General features: G+C 49.0%; 1 protein-coding gene and 1 pseudogene across 1 annotated transcript in view; one reads left to right on the forward strand and one right to left on the reverse strand.

Annotated features, from left to right (window-relative positions):
* The window catches only part of SLC15A5 (solute carrier family 15 member 5), a 374719-nt gene that overhangs the window by 221897 nt on the left and 137211 nt on the right, over positions 1 to 15611 (reverse strand). The gene's annotated exons all lie outside the window — the stretch shown is intronic.
* The window catches only part of LOC146855126 (uncharacterized), a 43560-nt pseudogene continuing 34905 nt past the window's right edge, over positions 6957 to 15611 (forward strand).

The raw sequence follows: 15611 nt of genomic DNA on the forward strand, positions 1-15611 counted from the left end.
GACATGATTGTGGATCAACTCAAGATTTATAAAAAAAAACAGGAGACATTTCTCGGGTGTCTGCTTGTAAAGTAAAGTGCAACAAAATGTTGCGGTCAGTGGGTTTAGTATATAAACTGACCTCTAGTTTACCATTCTTACTTAAAATCCAGACATCTAAGAAATGAATCTTGTCAACACTGTAAGTCATTGTAAAGTTCAAATTCGGGGTTCTAGTGTTTAACCAACAATGGAAATGTTAAGGACCTTTAAGTTTAAGAAACTGCGGATGTTCTATGATTGTTTTTTATAGCACGCCAAGGGGGCATGCAGTGACTCTCCTCTGGGGCCCGTTTGAATTTGACGCTTTGAGCGCATATTATGTTGGAGGCTTCATATTCATAACAACGAAGATAGGTATTTAGTGGGAATGTTTTTTCCCCCCTTTGTGGTTTGGATAGCTAGATCAATACAATGTTTTCGTATTTGACCTGTAAAGGTGATGGAATTATTTTTGTTCCCTTCACAGTTCTCCACCCAATTGAACTTGGAAAACAAGTTGTGTTACACCCCTGGGGAGAGTGCCCCATTAATAAGGACTGGACACTGATGTCCAGCACTGCCCCACTCGGGCGATGTAAGTGAATTACCTCCCTTTGTCTGTCGTAATTGATCAGCAGCTTATGTAGGATAGTCTCTAATAGACACATGGGTAAAACGTGGTGATTTTACACCTTTTCTTGTGAGCAATTTGTTTTTGTGTACTACTTTACCTTCCTATTCTCTTTTTTCGTATTTCTCAAGTGTCATCACTAGTGGTTGACTTACCGGCACGTACTAAGAATAAAGTTTTTGATTTTTGCACTTGGGAGGCATGCAGTGTTGACTTTTGTATATATATTCGTTTGGAGGTGTTGTATGTGATGTGTGGGTGTAGTCACTTTGGGAACTGGATTTACACACACATACTTGGAACTTTTCACTTTTGAAGAAGTTGTTGTAATTCATCAGCAAATTTATGACAAGCAGGTGTAGGCAAATGATTTTTAGTTTGGTTCATTCCTTGTGGGTGTTTACCATTGTCCTGATGAGGCCCAGATGAAAGGGCCAAGACGGGTCGACTGCATGAATAAAGAGGAGACCAATAAATAAAAAAAGTTTGTTAGGAAATTTGATATACGCACTGTGGATTGATTTAGAGGTGATTATATTGACCTCTTGTGTGTATAGGATTACCTCGTAGTTGGATTGCTCGTAGTTATGTAGCAAACACAAATCTCTTAATTTGGGGTAGGAAGGAGCATATGATTACATGTATTATTATGTACAATTTAATGTATGTAATTGTCTTTTGTTGATGTTTAGTGTTGCGGGCTATTGTATTAACGTACTGTATTTCTTATGTTATACTGATATAATTTGAGTAATTTCTTTGTGTCGATAAAAACAAAAGAACAATTAAAAGAATTTACTAATTGTTTCCATTTGGATCAGAGTTGGTATGTGTTGTAATGTGAATAAGTGCAAATAGAAAGGGACTGTGTACCATAGAATAGGATTGAATTTGTTGTGTCCTATTGATAATCTCATCATATTGATTCCGCCACATCATTGTTTATGTATAGTTTGATGCTCTCTTGCCCAGATGTTGGAGGAGGATTAGGGCAAACCCTGTTGATTTATAATCTCTAAACGTGCAAGTAGCAGCAACCTGCACTCCTACTACCTGGTATAGGGTACTGTGCACAACACGTAGATTACAGGGACACCTGCATGCCTACCATGGTGAATACGGTAATAAAGCAACTTCTGTTCCATATGATGCATGGGTCTTTGTTGAGGGATTTCCCCGGGCATTTTTATCACTGCCAACAAATGCCCACCAGGTACTATCAACAAAACAAGAGGGAAAAGTGGCAAGCCCACACTATTGACTCAAGCAGGGAGACCTCACTCGGTCCCCTGTGTGCAAATATAGTGAAAGGCGTTGCCCAATAAAACATGCGGCGCAGCCTTTGGAATTTGCCCCACAAAGAATATTTATTTATTTATTTAATTTATTTAATGGTTTTATAAAGCGCGTAGTAACTCAAGGAGCATCCCAGCGCTGACCTGTTTCTCCAGGGGTTTCAGCCGTCTGATGGAATTATGTCTGCGGGAAAAGGAGGGTCTTTAGAGTTTTTCTGAACTGGAGGTAGTTCGGTTCTGTCCTGAGTCTTTGTGGTAGATGGTTCCAATGTTTGGCCGTGTGAACCGAGAAGCGACGGCCACCGGTCTTGGCTTTTCTGACTCTAGGAACTACTATAAGATTTTCTACGCTAGACCGCAGGTCTCTCTCCGCTTTGTATGGGGTAAGGAGTTCTTTGAGAAGAGGGGGGCCGTTATTGTTGAGGGTTTTATGGGCCAGACAGAGGGCCTTGAAGACGACCCTTTCTCTGACTGGGAGCCAGTGGAGGGATTTAAGAGCCGGCCTGGCGGAGGATCTTCCAGGTGTGCCCGTGAGTAGGCGGGCGGCGGCGTTTTGGACTTTTTGCAGCGAGTTCAGGGTGGCTTCGGGGGCTCCCAGGTAGATGGCGTTACAGTAGTCTAATCTTGCCAGGATTAGACCCTGAATGAGGAGCCTCCTAGCGGTATCGGGGAGCAGGGGGAAGATCTTCCTGCATGCTCTGAGAAGCCCAAAACATGTCCCTGCCGTTCTTTTAGCCTGAGTATTGAAGCTCATGTCCTTTTCAATCCATACACCAAGGCTCTTGACTTCTTCCTTGGGTGCGGGAGGGTCACCTAGGCAACTGGGCCAAAGGTGAGATGGTAGAGAGGGCCCCTTGTGGCCCATCAAGAGGATCTCAGTCTTGGACCCATTCAGTTTCAGTGAGGAGAGATTCATCCATCGGTGTACTTCGGAGAGGCAGCTGTGGAGATCAGATGGGGCGTGGTGGGGGTGTGAAAGGGTTACGACCAGCTGAGTGTCGTCGGCGTAGTTGATAACTGACACGCCGAACGAGCTGACCCTCTTCTCCAGTGGGGCCATGTACACGTTAAATAACGTAGGGCTAAGGGATGAGCCCTGTGGTACTCAGCACCGGAGGGGGAAGGTGGATGAGCAGCTGTCGTTTTCCCGCACCTGGAAGGAGCGTCCTGATAAGAAGGATTCTAGCCATTTCAAGGCCGTACCCTTTAGTCCGATCTCTCCCAGACGGTGGATTAGGGTGGGATGGTCTACAGTGTCGAAGGCCGCACTGAGATCCAGGAGGATCACTGCCACTGATCCTCCTGTGTCCAGAATGCTTCTGGCCTTCTCCACCGCTGCCAGGAGGGCGATGTCCGTGCCATGACCTGGACGGAACCCTGTTTGGGAGACCGCTAAGAGGTTGTTACTTTCTAGGAAAAGCGATAATTGCTTGTTTACCAGCTTCTCTGCGATCTTGCTATTTCCAGGGAGAAGGGATATGGGCCTATAATTGGTGAAGTCCTGCGGATCTAAGGAGGGTTTTTTTAATAGACCTTTGACTGCGGCCGTTTTCCAGCTGGGGGGGACTATGCCCTCCGAGAGAGAGGAGTTGATCAGGGCCGTGAGGGGAGGGATGATAGTGCTCGACACTTTTTTTAGAACATGGAGGGGTGCAGGGTCGAGGGGTGAGCCACTTTTGATTGAGGCCAGCGTTGCTCCTACTTCTTCTGTTGTTACGGGGCCGAAGGCGTCCAGGGAAGGTTGGGGGTGGGCTAACAGCGGAGGAGGATAGGTGGTGGTGGTAGTGCGATCCTGCTCTGTGTGGGCCTGATCGGGGGGGGGTATGGTAAGAAGAATTTTTTTAATCTTCTCGTCAAAGAAGGTGGCTAAGTTGTTACATTTAATTTCAGCTTCTTTGGGATCGAGGGGTTTAAGTGGGGGGTCAGGGGCGTGGAGGAGTTCTTTAAGAACTGAATAGGTTTCATGGGCCGAGCAGGCAGCGTTTTTAATTCTGTTCTCGTAGAAGCTAGTTTTGGTGTTACGGAGCTCTTTTTTGTAGGTTTTTACAGAGGTACGGAATGATTCTTTTTGTTCCTTGGTTTTTTCCTTCCTCCAGATGCGTTCATTCCTTTTGCAGGCCTTACGCAGAAGGTTGAGTTCGGGGGTATACCAGGGTGAGGGATTAACTTTCTTAGTGTGTTTCAGGGAGTGGGTTTTAGGCAGAATAGCGTCGAGCGATTGGGTAATCCAGGTACTGAATTCTTTATCCCCTGCTACGGTGTCGTGGGGGGGGGGTAGGGAGCATTTTCCCTAAGTTTGGCTGCCCAAACGTCTGGTTCCAATTTCTGCCATCGTCTGGTATACGTTCTGGTTTTGGGAGGTGAGGGGGGCGGAGTGATGAAGTTCCATACTAGGGAGACCAGAAAGTGGTCCGTCCAGGGAAGGGGGATATGGTCAAGAGTTCTCAGATTGGGGATATTGGAGAGAATAGGATCAAGCAGTTGCCCTCTTTCATGAGTGGCCTGTGGGTTTTTGAGGTCAAGGCCCATTGAAGTGAAATCCTGAAGTAGTTCACTGGCCTGCTTGTCATCTGGGTCCAAGAAATGTACATTCAAGTCTCCTAGTAATAGGTAGTTGGTGGTGGAAGTGCATTTAGTGGACGTCTGGTCAATAATTTTGTTTGGGAAGTCTCCTAGATTGCCTGGCGGGCGATAAACCAGCGTTCCTGACAGCAAGGTAACTGGGGAGATTTGTATTGTATAGTGGCAGCTTTCGTATCCCTTGATGTTGCCATCAGATGTTCTACAGGTGAGGGTGTCTTTGTGAATTATCGCTAGTCCACCTCCCCTCCCCTCTGGCCTGTTCAGTGAGCACATAACGTACCCAGGGGGGAGTGCTAGAACGATGTCTGGGCCGCTACTGGGGGTGAGCCAGGTTTCTGTTAGAAACAGAATGTCTAAGGCATTGTTTGTGATTAAGAGGTTCACTTCGAGTGAGTGTTTCACGAGCGACCTGCAGTTGAGTAGGCCCAGGTGCAAGCCCTTGGGTGCCGTGTTCTGATTGGCTGGGTCGCAGAGGTCACAGCCGGAGAATTGGGTATCTCCAATCAGGATGCGCGGGCAGGAGGGTTGTTTGTTGGGGTTTAAGGCTAATAAGTCCGCGCGAGTGTAAGTCCTGTCGTTACGGGCTGCAAAGGGCAGAGTGGCTGGGCCTAGGGCCGGCTGGGCCCGGACGGGCCCAGATGGGCTTGCCATTGGCACGCCTTCGGCGCGCTGACGGCGCGCCCGCTGCGCCCGTCCGCTGCGCTCCCTATGCTGGCACATGTTTTATGGGGGAGGTTATGGGCGTTGGAGTGGTGGGCGTGGCCAACAGGAGTGGGCGTGTCCCGTGGATCCTCGAGGTGAGTGATGGCGGCGAGCAGGCGTTTCCTGTCCCTGACAGCGCTTGGATCGGCTGATTGGGGTTAGCAGGTGAGCGCTAGGGAGTGGGTGCTAAGTGCTTTTTAAAAGTACAGAGATACAGTTTTTTAAAAGCAGTGATTTCAATTTGAGCGAGACAGAACTCCCGGCTTCCGCCTCAGGAGGATTTAGGTACAATGCGGTCCCAACAATCAGGGTGCGCTTTTGTACTGGCGAGGGGTGGGCGTGGCCAACAGGAGTGGGCGTGTCCCGTGGCTCCTCGAGGTGAGTGATGGCGGCAAGCAGGCGTTTCCTGTCCCTGACAGTGCTTGGATCGGCTGATTGGGGTTAGCAGGTGAGCGCTAGGGAGTGGGTGCTAAGTGCTTTTTAAAAGTACAGAGATACAGTTTTTTAAAAGCAGTGATTTCAATTTGAGCGAGACAGAACTCCCGGCTTCCGCCTCAGGAGGATTTAGGTACAATAGTGCCACCGGGAGGCTTCTCTGGCACTGGAAGTGCCTCCAAGGGGTAGTACTTTCCTGCAGCCCTTGGGTATGCCCTGGTGCTGCCCAGGTAATGTACCGGCAACAGGCTGTGCTGAGAGGCACTGCGGTGGCTCCTCAGCCGGCGGTCAGTTTCACGACCTTCTCCCACTCTATCGCATCATTGGGGGACGCAGTAAGAAACCGATGCATCACTTCCCCACACGGTAAGAAACCGACGCATCACCTTCTCTCCGGTAAGGAACCGACGCATCACCTCCCCTGCGCAGCAGTAAGGAACCGACACATCACCTCCCCCGAAGCAAGCAACCGAGTCATCAACTTCCCTGAGTCTAAGGAACCAACGCATTACCTTCCCTACAGCCCGTTTTGTTTCTTTGCGTGACGCATCCCAGGTACTTTGTGTGAAAAGTGTAGCATCTGCAATTTGCTTTGAACTGAACTATTTCTACCATCTGAAAGCCATATTTTTATTACTGTATTGTGGATTTTTGTCATTTGGTCTTGTTTTGGTTTAGATAAAGATTACTTATTTTTCTAAACTGGTGTGGTGTCCATTGTAGTGTTTTACTGTGTTGCTGTATGTGTTCACAAATGCTTTACACACTGCCTCTGAAATGAGCCTGTCTGCTTGTGCCAAGCTACCAAGGGGGTGAGCAGGGGTTATTTTAGAAGTGTATCCTCCTTACCCGGAATAGAAACAAGGGTGCTATTTGGACCAAGGTACCTACCTCTGCCAACTAGAGACCCCCTTTTCTAACATTGATGGTCAGCGGTGAGGATCTGGACTTGCATTTGTGTCTTACATATAGTGATAGGTGTACACTAATAGTATAGTGCAGACCATTACACAACCACATACATTTGGTAGGACTTTTTCTTTGGGAATATTTTTTCTTCTTGCAACTGAGAACTGCTAATCTTCATCATGTCAAAGCCAGCATCACTTGCATCTGTTGATATTGAATTTGAAGAGGAGAAGGTTGATACCTACACTGTGCCACAACTTAAAGCTGTCTGCAAAAACTTCAGAATTTCTGTAAGAGGCCCCACCAGAAAGGTGGAATTCCAAAACGCATTGAGGGCCTGGTTGGAGTCAAAGAATGCCAGTGAGCATGCCGAAGAGCCTATGGTGGAGGGAGAGGATTTGGAGGAGCAGCAAAATGGGCTATTGGGTCTGCCTGGTGGGAGGGTACCTTCCCGGGGGGCCAGCAGTATCTCTTCAAAGGGGCTGCCTCTAGCAGAAGAGCTGGTGGACAGGGAGAAAAACAGGATGCATGAGCTGGAGCTCACAAAGTTCAGGCTTGGGAAGGAGGATAAGGAGTTGGCATTTCAGAGGGAGAAATCAGCCCTGGAGGGGAAAAGGATGCTCTTAGAGCATGATAAAGGGTTGAGAGAGCTGGATCTAAAGGCAAAGAGATTAGAGTCCAATCCCAATTGTGGCTGCACACCATCAGTGCATAGAGAATGGAAGGTATACATCCCCAAAGAAGTTATTAAGGATTTCATGAAGCATGAGGACATTGGTCAATGGTTCAAGTCTCATGAGGTAGCGATGAGGTCCCACAGAGTCCCTGAGAGGGATTGGGGAGTGTGGTTGTGGGGCCGCTTTATCAGTGAAGGAAGGGAGACATTGCTAGCTTTGCCCACTGAGGATCAGATGTCCTATGCCCCAATGAAGGAAGCCTTGATAGCCAGGTATGGGTTGACCCATGAGCTGTATAGGTAGAAATTTAGAAACTGCAAGAAGCTGGGGTGTACTTGGGTGGAGTATGTGTCCTACTTTCGCAGAGCACCTGGCCGCCAGGTTTAGCACAGATTTGAGTGGGATAAGGTGAACTTTTGGGGTTCCGGAGAGGGGTCCTCCTTGTCCCTCCCCTGACAAAAAAGAAATCCACACAATCTCGCTCTTCTCCGGATATGCCCCCAGCATCTGGAAAGCCCTCCCTAAAGACATGCGCTGTAACCCCTCCTACATCAGCTTTAAAAAAGACCTCAAACAACACTTGCTCAAGAAATACTGGATTCCATAATCATTTCCTTTCCATACTTTTCCCTTCTCTCTCCCTTTCTCCTCCTTTTCCCTCCCCGCCTTCCCCTTTTCTTCCCCTCTTCCTTCCATACTTCCCTCCTCTTAATTACTACCCCTCTATTTGTCTAATTTCTCTCTATCCCCATTCACGCCTCACCTCCACCTTCCTACCACCTAGCATCCCTCCATCTCAGGCCACTATATCATAATTTGATTACATATATCCAATTTATTTATGTTTCTTTCTCTTTTAGTTTGACATTTTCTAATTGGCATTATGCTACCTGTTCTTCATAACCTGACCTATGTGACCTCTACACTATGTATAATTGTATTATGCCTGTACTATCTACACTTATGTAAAGCGCTCTGACACCCCCGGGTACAGCCAGCGCTATATAAAACCTTTAAAATAAATAAATAAATAAATTTAAATAAATTGGATGGTTGGGTGAAGGGTAGCAAGTGAAGGATTTGCAGGGGCTCTATGATTTGGTTGCATGGGAGGACTTGTCAGATAATTGTTTTCCAGAGCTATGCCAGCACTTGATTGACAGTAAGCTGACTGCCTCAGAAAGCTTGCTGTGGAGGCGGACCACTGGGTCAGCACCAGGGCCCAAAAGGGTCGTGTGGGAGACTCTGCCAAAGGTGGGCAGGGTCCCCAGCAGAAGAGTGGGGGGGACAAGGGTAAACAGAAGGAGTTCCAAAAATGGCCCCAAAGCAATCCTCAAGGGAACCAAGGTAAGGGTTCCCAGCCTCCCACTGAGAAGAAACCATGGGTCCCTACAGTAAGCCCGTTCAGACCTGTTTTAGTTGTGGTCAGGTGGGTCACTGCCGGGGGGATCCTAAGTGTTCCAAAACGGTTACAACCGCACCCACTTGTGCACCGCCCTGGGAACTGGCTAGTGTAGCCTTGGGGGAGGAGTTGGGTGACCAAGGTGGGTGGGGTCCCACAGAGATGTCCCTGGTCTCTTTAGGGGACAGTGAGATGGTCCCTAGGGCTCATCTGCCTGATAACACTAAAAAGTACAGGCAGTGGGTGACCATCAATGGCCATAGTGTGGAGGCTCTGAGAGACACCGGAGCCAGTGTGAGAGCTGTCAGTTGTCGGCTGGTGACTGCAGAGCAGGTAGGCCACAACACATTCTACCCAGTAGTTGCTGCTGACAATTTAGAGTGCCTCTGCAAAGTGGCACAGGTTCCCTTTGAGTGGGGGGGGGGGGGGTCCCAGGTACCTTGAAAGTATCTATGAGGCCAGCCATGCCTGTTGACTGTCTGCTAGGCAATGATTTGGATAGCTCCACTTGTGCAGAGGTGGAGCAGAGGTCTCATTTAGAGATGTTGGGTCTACCTGAGTGGGCATGTGTGACCACTCGGTCCATGGTGGCCGGTAATGGCATTCAAGACGACCTGGAGCCTGAAAGAGTGGCCCAGGTGCCTGCCAGAAAGAGAAGAGGCAGGGGGCATGGGAAACTGGCCCCGAAGTTCCCACGGTCCAGGAAGAGGCAAACCTTGAGGGGGATGCCCTGGAGCCTACAGGGGAACACGTGGCTGAACTGGGGGACCTGCCTGGGCTGACCCATTGGCAGCAGGAAGGAGGCCCCACCAGGGAGGAATTCTGCCAGGAGCAGCAGAAGTGCCCTTCTCTTGTTGGTTTGTGGCAACAGGCTACAAACCAGGCAGCAGGAAATCAGTGTGGATCACATTGGATACACTGGGAGAATGGTCTTCTGTATAGAGAACCTGAGGTTGCTGAGCTTGGGTCAGCCCATGTGCTGATGGTACCCCAGCGCTTCTGAGCCTCCTACAGAGTCTGGCTCATGATGTGCCTTTGGCAGGGCATTTGGGGCAAGGCAAGACCTTTGAAAGGCTTGTCACCCACTTGTACTGGCCACAGATGCACAAGCACTCTAATACTCAATGTAGGTCTTGCCAGGCAAGTGGCAAGAGTGGGAGGAAGTATAAGGTTCCTCTCAAAGCTTTCCCTGTGATCAGCACCCCCTTTGAGAGGGTGGGAATTGACATTGTGGGGCCTTTGGATCCCAAGACAGCCATGGGCAACAGGTTCATCCCGGTCTTGGTGGACCATGCCACCCAGTACCCAGAAGCCATCACTCTCTGGACTGTGACGGCCCCTGTGGTGGGTCGTGCATTGATTCGGATTTTCTCCCATGTGGGGTTCCCCAGAGTGGTGGTGTCCAACCATGGTACCAACTTCGTATCTAAGTATATAAAATTCCTGTGGCAGGAGTGCATTGTAACCTACAAGATCACCACTCCTAACCACCCCCAAAGGTAATGGGCTGGTTGAGAGATTCAACCGGACCCTGAAGGGCATGATTATGGGTCTTGGTGAACCCATGAGATGTAAGTGGGATGTCCTCTTACCATGCCTTTTGTTTGCTTACAGAGAGGTGCCCCAGAAGTCCTTAATGTTCCGTCCCTTTGAGCTGCTGTATGGCCATCCTGTAAGAGGACCTCTGAGTCTGATGAAAGAAGGCTGGGTAAAAGCTACCAAAAACCTCCCCAGAATGTATATAGCTACATGCTGGCCTTCAGAAACCAGACTAAGCTCTTCAGACAACTCGCTCAGGCGAATCTGGAAGCCAGCCAGGAGGAGATGAAACCGTGGTATGATCAGAATGCCACTCTGATCAAGTTTCAGCCTGGACAAAAAAATACGAGTCATGGCCCCAGTGGCGCCTTGTGCGCTCCAGGATAAGTAGACAGGACCATTTGAGGTGGTGGAGTGCAAGAGTACTTACAGTCTCTTAGGAACCATTTGTGGGTCCTGATTATGAACCGCCTGAAGCCTCACTTGGAGTGGTTAAAAGGGGGCATTCTCCTAGCAGCAGATGCTGGAATGAAAGAGGAGACTGAGCCTCTTCCTGACCTCCTGTCTGCAAAGGAACAAGATTGGTCAGTGGATGGTGTGAACCTCTCTCCCGCCCTGACTCCTGAACAACAGAGTGACTGCTGCCAACTGTTGGGACAGTTATCAGATCTGTTCTTCCTGACCCCCGGTGTCGCTCAGTGGTGCATCCATGATGTGGACACTGGGGACAGTCCTCCAGTAAAACATAAGATTTACAGAGTGACTGACAGGGTCAGAGCTTGCATCAGGGAGGAAGTCTCCAAGATGTTAGCGCTAGGGGTGATTGAGCCCTCAAACAGAGCTTAGGCCAGCCCAGTGGTCTTTGTCCCAAAGGCTACCACACCCGGTGCCACGACAGTACTTTGGTTCTGTGTGGTCTGCCGAGGGCTCAATTCAGTCACCATGACTGATGCGCACCCCATTCCCAGAGCTGATGAGCTCAACGATTGGTTGGGGGCTGGCCAGTGCCTCAGTACGTTTGACTTAACGTCTGGGTACTGGCAGATCGCCTTAAATGATGGGGCAAGAGAGAGGTCAGCATTCTCCACACCAGATAGGCAGTACCAATCCCGGGTGATGCCCTTTGGGATGAAGAATGCCCCTGCTACCTTTCAGAGGTTGGTCAACCAGGTGCTGGTTGGGCTGGAGGATTTCAGTGCCGCCTACCTAAACAACATTGCAGTGTTCAGTGCAACTTGGGAAGAACATCTGCACCACTTCTGGGCAATTTTGAAGGCTCTGCAGAGGGCAGGCCTGACGATCAAAGTGAGTAAGTGCCAGATCGGGCAGGTTTTAGTTGTGTACTTGGGACACCAGGTGGGGAGCAGCCTGGTGGCGCCCCTACAGCCCAAGATTGAAACCATTCTGGCTTGGGAACCTCCCATGACCCAGAGGTGAGAGCCTTTTTAGGACTCTAAGGGTATTACAGGAGATTTTTCAGTGGGTATGGCACCATTGTTGCCCCCTTGACAGAGCTGACTTCCAGGAAGCAGTCCAAGAAAGTGAACTGGATTGACGCCTGCCAGAAATCTTTTGATGCCCTGAAATCTGCCATGTGCACGGAGCCCATGCTTAAGGCACCTAACTTCTCAGAAGAGTTCATTGTGCAGACAGATGCTTCAGAGCATGGTGTGGAGGCTGTGATCTCACAGCTGAATGAAGAGGGCCTATACCAACCTGTAGACTTCATTATTAGGAGGTTAATTCCACAGGAACAGAGATGGAGTGCGATTGAGTGTGAGGCATTTGCTGTGGTCTAGGCGCTGAAGAAGCTGAGGCCATACTTGTTTGGGACTCACTTCCCAAGTGATGGTTGATGCAGATGAGGGGTGAGAACCCAAAGCTGTTGAGGTGGTCCATTTCCCTATAGAGGATGGACTTCACGGTGGAACACCGCCCTGGTACAGAACACGTCAATGCTGATGGTCTGTCCAGGTTTTTCCGCCTTAGTGAAGAGAAATCCCAAGAGGGTGGGTAGTTCTCCCCACATTCCAGCTGGAGGGAACACGTGTTAGACCTGGCACTATTGGTGTGGGTCTCCCTTGCATTTTTGCCTTTGCCTCCTGTATTTTTGATGTGTGTTAGACTCTGTTTTGCTGGTCTAGATGCTTTGGGCACTTTGCCACTGTTCAGTGCCAAAGTGCAAGTGCTCCCTTTGCAAATTGTTGTTGTGGATTAGTGATTCCATGATTGGCATATTTGATTTACTTGTCAGACTCTAGTATAGGGCACTGTGTGTGCCCAGGGCCTGTAAATCAAATGCAGCTAGTGGGGTGCAGCACTGATAGTGCCACCCATAGAAGCAGCCTGTAAAATGTAACTCTGGCCTGCCATTGCAGGGCCTGTGTGCAGTCTGGACTGCCATGTCGACTTGACGAGTGCACACACTTGCCAGTCCCTAAACCTTCCCTTTTCTACATATTAGTCACCCCTAAGGTAGGCCCAAGGTACCCCTGTGTAAGTGAAAGGTAGGACATGCCTTGATGTGTGTGGCATGTCCTGATAGTGAAATACTGCCAATTTTGTTGTTCACTATTGCAAGGCTACCTGTTCCCATAGGACAGAATAGGGAGTTTTTTAATAACATCTTATAAACACAACTGGCCCTGGGAACAAGGTAGAAAAATAAAGTTTAGTATGCCTGAACTTAGAATGTTAAAGTGCATCTTTTAGTGCGGGTGATTTTTGCATTCTGTGTTTGAAAATACCACTTTTAGAAAGTAGGTTTTTTCTTGCCTAACTATCCAGTGTGCCTCTGCTGGGTTTATGTATTGAATGTCTGGCTTCTGGATGACAGGGGCTGGAGAGAGGCAGCGGCTCCAGAAGTCTGATGAGTCAGGGCTGGAATGAATAGGCCTGGTCTGCATTTAGAGTGGTGGGAGGAGTAGCACCTGTACCTGAATAGGGCTGTGCCTGCCTTCCACAATGACAGCTCCGCCCCCCTGTGGTGTGTCTGGAGTCAGAACTCACACTGACAATGGAGGTTGTTGTACACTTGCAAAAATCCTTACAGAACTAGTTTTGACTGGGTACAGACACTCTCTGCCTTCAGAGAACAAAGGAATTTTGGATATGAAAAGATGAAAAGAGGGGCCCAGACCTCAGACTTTTAGATCACTTCTGGGAATCAAGAGAACCCTTTGCCAAGAACAAGACCCGGAGAAGTTGAGGAGGAATACTGCCCCTGTGCTGTTTGCTGTCTGGGGTTGGCCTACAGTGGCTACTTGCTGCCAAGGAAATGAAAAAAGGACTTTGCTGTTTGATGTGTCCCCTGCTTGAGGAAGATCTCCAAGGGCTTTAAACTGAGCTTGCCTTCTGTTCTGAAGAATCAGAGACACAAAGACGTCACCACTAGCTCCCCTGAACTTCCTTGCTGGGAGCTCTGACCTGCAAAGAGGTGCCTCCTGTTGTTTTCAACTGCTGGGAGCTGGAAGAATCCATGCTTCGTCCTGGATCGCCGCATCGCATCGAGGTGCCAAGTTTGTCGCATCATTGGGGGACGCAGCAAGAAACCAATGCATCACCTCCCCACGCAGTAAGAAACCGACGCATCACCTCCTCTCCGGTAAGTATCCAACACATCACCTCCCCTGCGCAGCAGTAAGGAACCGACGCATCACCTCCCCCGGAGCAAGGAACCGACGCATCAACTTCCCTGAGTGTAAAGAACCGACGCATCACCTTCCCTGCGGCCCATTTTGTTTGTTTGCGTGAGGCATCCCAGGTACCTTGTGGGAAAAGTGTTGCATCTGCATTTTGATTTGAACTGAACTATTTCTACCATCTGAAAGTCATATTTTTATTACTGTATTGTGGATTTTTGTCATTTGGTCTTGTTTTGGTTTAGATAAAGATTACTTACTTTTCTAAACTGGTGTGGTGTGCATTTGCAGTGTTTTCACATTACTGTATGTGTTCACAAATGCTTTACACACTGCCTCTGAGATGAGCTTGTCTGCTTGTGCAAAGCTACCAAGGGCATGAGCAGGGGTCATTTTAGAAGTGCATCCCCCTTACCCTAGCTAGACGCAAGGGTCCCTATTTGGACCAAGGTACCTACCTCTTCCAACTAGAGACCCCCATTCTAACAGAAATGTTTGGGGGACCTTTGGAAAATTCTTTGTTTTTATTTTTGCCTTTTGTCTTTCTTATGGCGGGGAGCCAGTCCACCCTTTTAGTGATCCCCCCCGAGATTCCTTCTTGTGAATCCTGATGCTAAGCTAGAGGCCCGCCTACATGGCAAGCTTCCTAGGATCAGTGAGCTTGCTATTTATTAGGTGTTAGCGGAGCTCCGGAAAACAACTCCTGAACATGTGCTCTCTTGGAATCAAATTGTACAGCTTATTGTACTCACTCATGTCACGCCCGTTCACCCAACCATCCAGTGCCTTCCAAATGTAATCTACACAATCTACCCAAGACTAATGGGGCAGCGTCTGATTGTCCCTGAACTTCAACCTATACTTTTGAGGGGTGTGGCCATACTTCCTGGCAAGGGCTTCCTTCATGAGAGGGTACTTTATCCCGCCACCCTTCCTTAGGGTAGCAGAGAATCCCTTTCCTCATAAGGTATATACCACCAGAGACTGGCTCTTCAATCCTCATCAGGGACTCTATGACTCTCCAGAACTACTTCATACGCCTCAATCCACTTGGGTATGTTATCCCCCACAACAAAGCTAGGCACAAGGTCCTTGTGGATGTGGGTCCTCCTGTCTCCATGTGACACAAGATTGTCGCTACCGCAATCACTGATGGACTCAGTGTGCTGCTTCGCCTTTTTGTCCAGCTCTTTGAGGCTTGCTTCATGACCAACAACAGTTGCCTCTCTGCTAAGGTCCTTTCGGCTTCAGCCTTCTCCTTGGCTAGCAAAAGACACACAATTGATGGACGAAATGCAGAACAAATCAAAACATTCTCCCCCAGTCAAGAGATCTAGGTTAAATCCATCATTATTTTGCTCACCATGCCACCCCAGTTTAGACCTGGCCATATGCAAATCAGTCTTGACCCTGTGCCTCATGGGAACAGTCCAGCCCGAACTGCCAAGCCAGGTCCTCCCTTGTTCTGCATTCTGTCCATCAATAGTTCTTTTTGCATTTGTCACCCCGAGTGGGACGGGTATGCTCAGACGTGAGTCCCGTGCTGTCCATGCCACTGGAATCAAGCTATCCTGGCTGAAGAGGGGTGAAACCCCGAAACCGGTCCTAGGATGCTTGTTTCCAGTCCAGGGAGGACCTGGCCTGGCAGTTGGGGCTGGACTGTTCCAATTGGGCACATGGTCAAGACTGATTTGCATATGGGCTGGGTCCAAACTGGAATGGCATGGTGAGCGAAAAAACGATGGATTTAGGCCCAGATCTCTGTACTGGGGTGAA

Source organism: Triturus cristatus, chromosome 4_1, assembly GCF_964204655.1.
Source record: "Triturus cristatus chromosome 4_1, aTriCri1.1, whole genome shotgun sequence".
Lineage (NCBI taxonomy): Eukaryota > Metazoa > Chordata > Amphibia > Caudata > Salamandridae > Triturus > Triturus cristatus.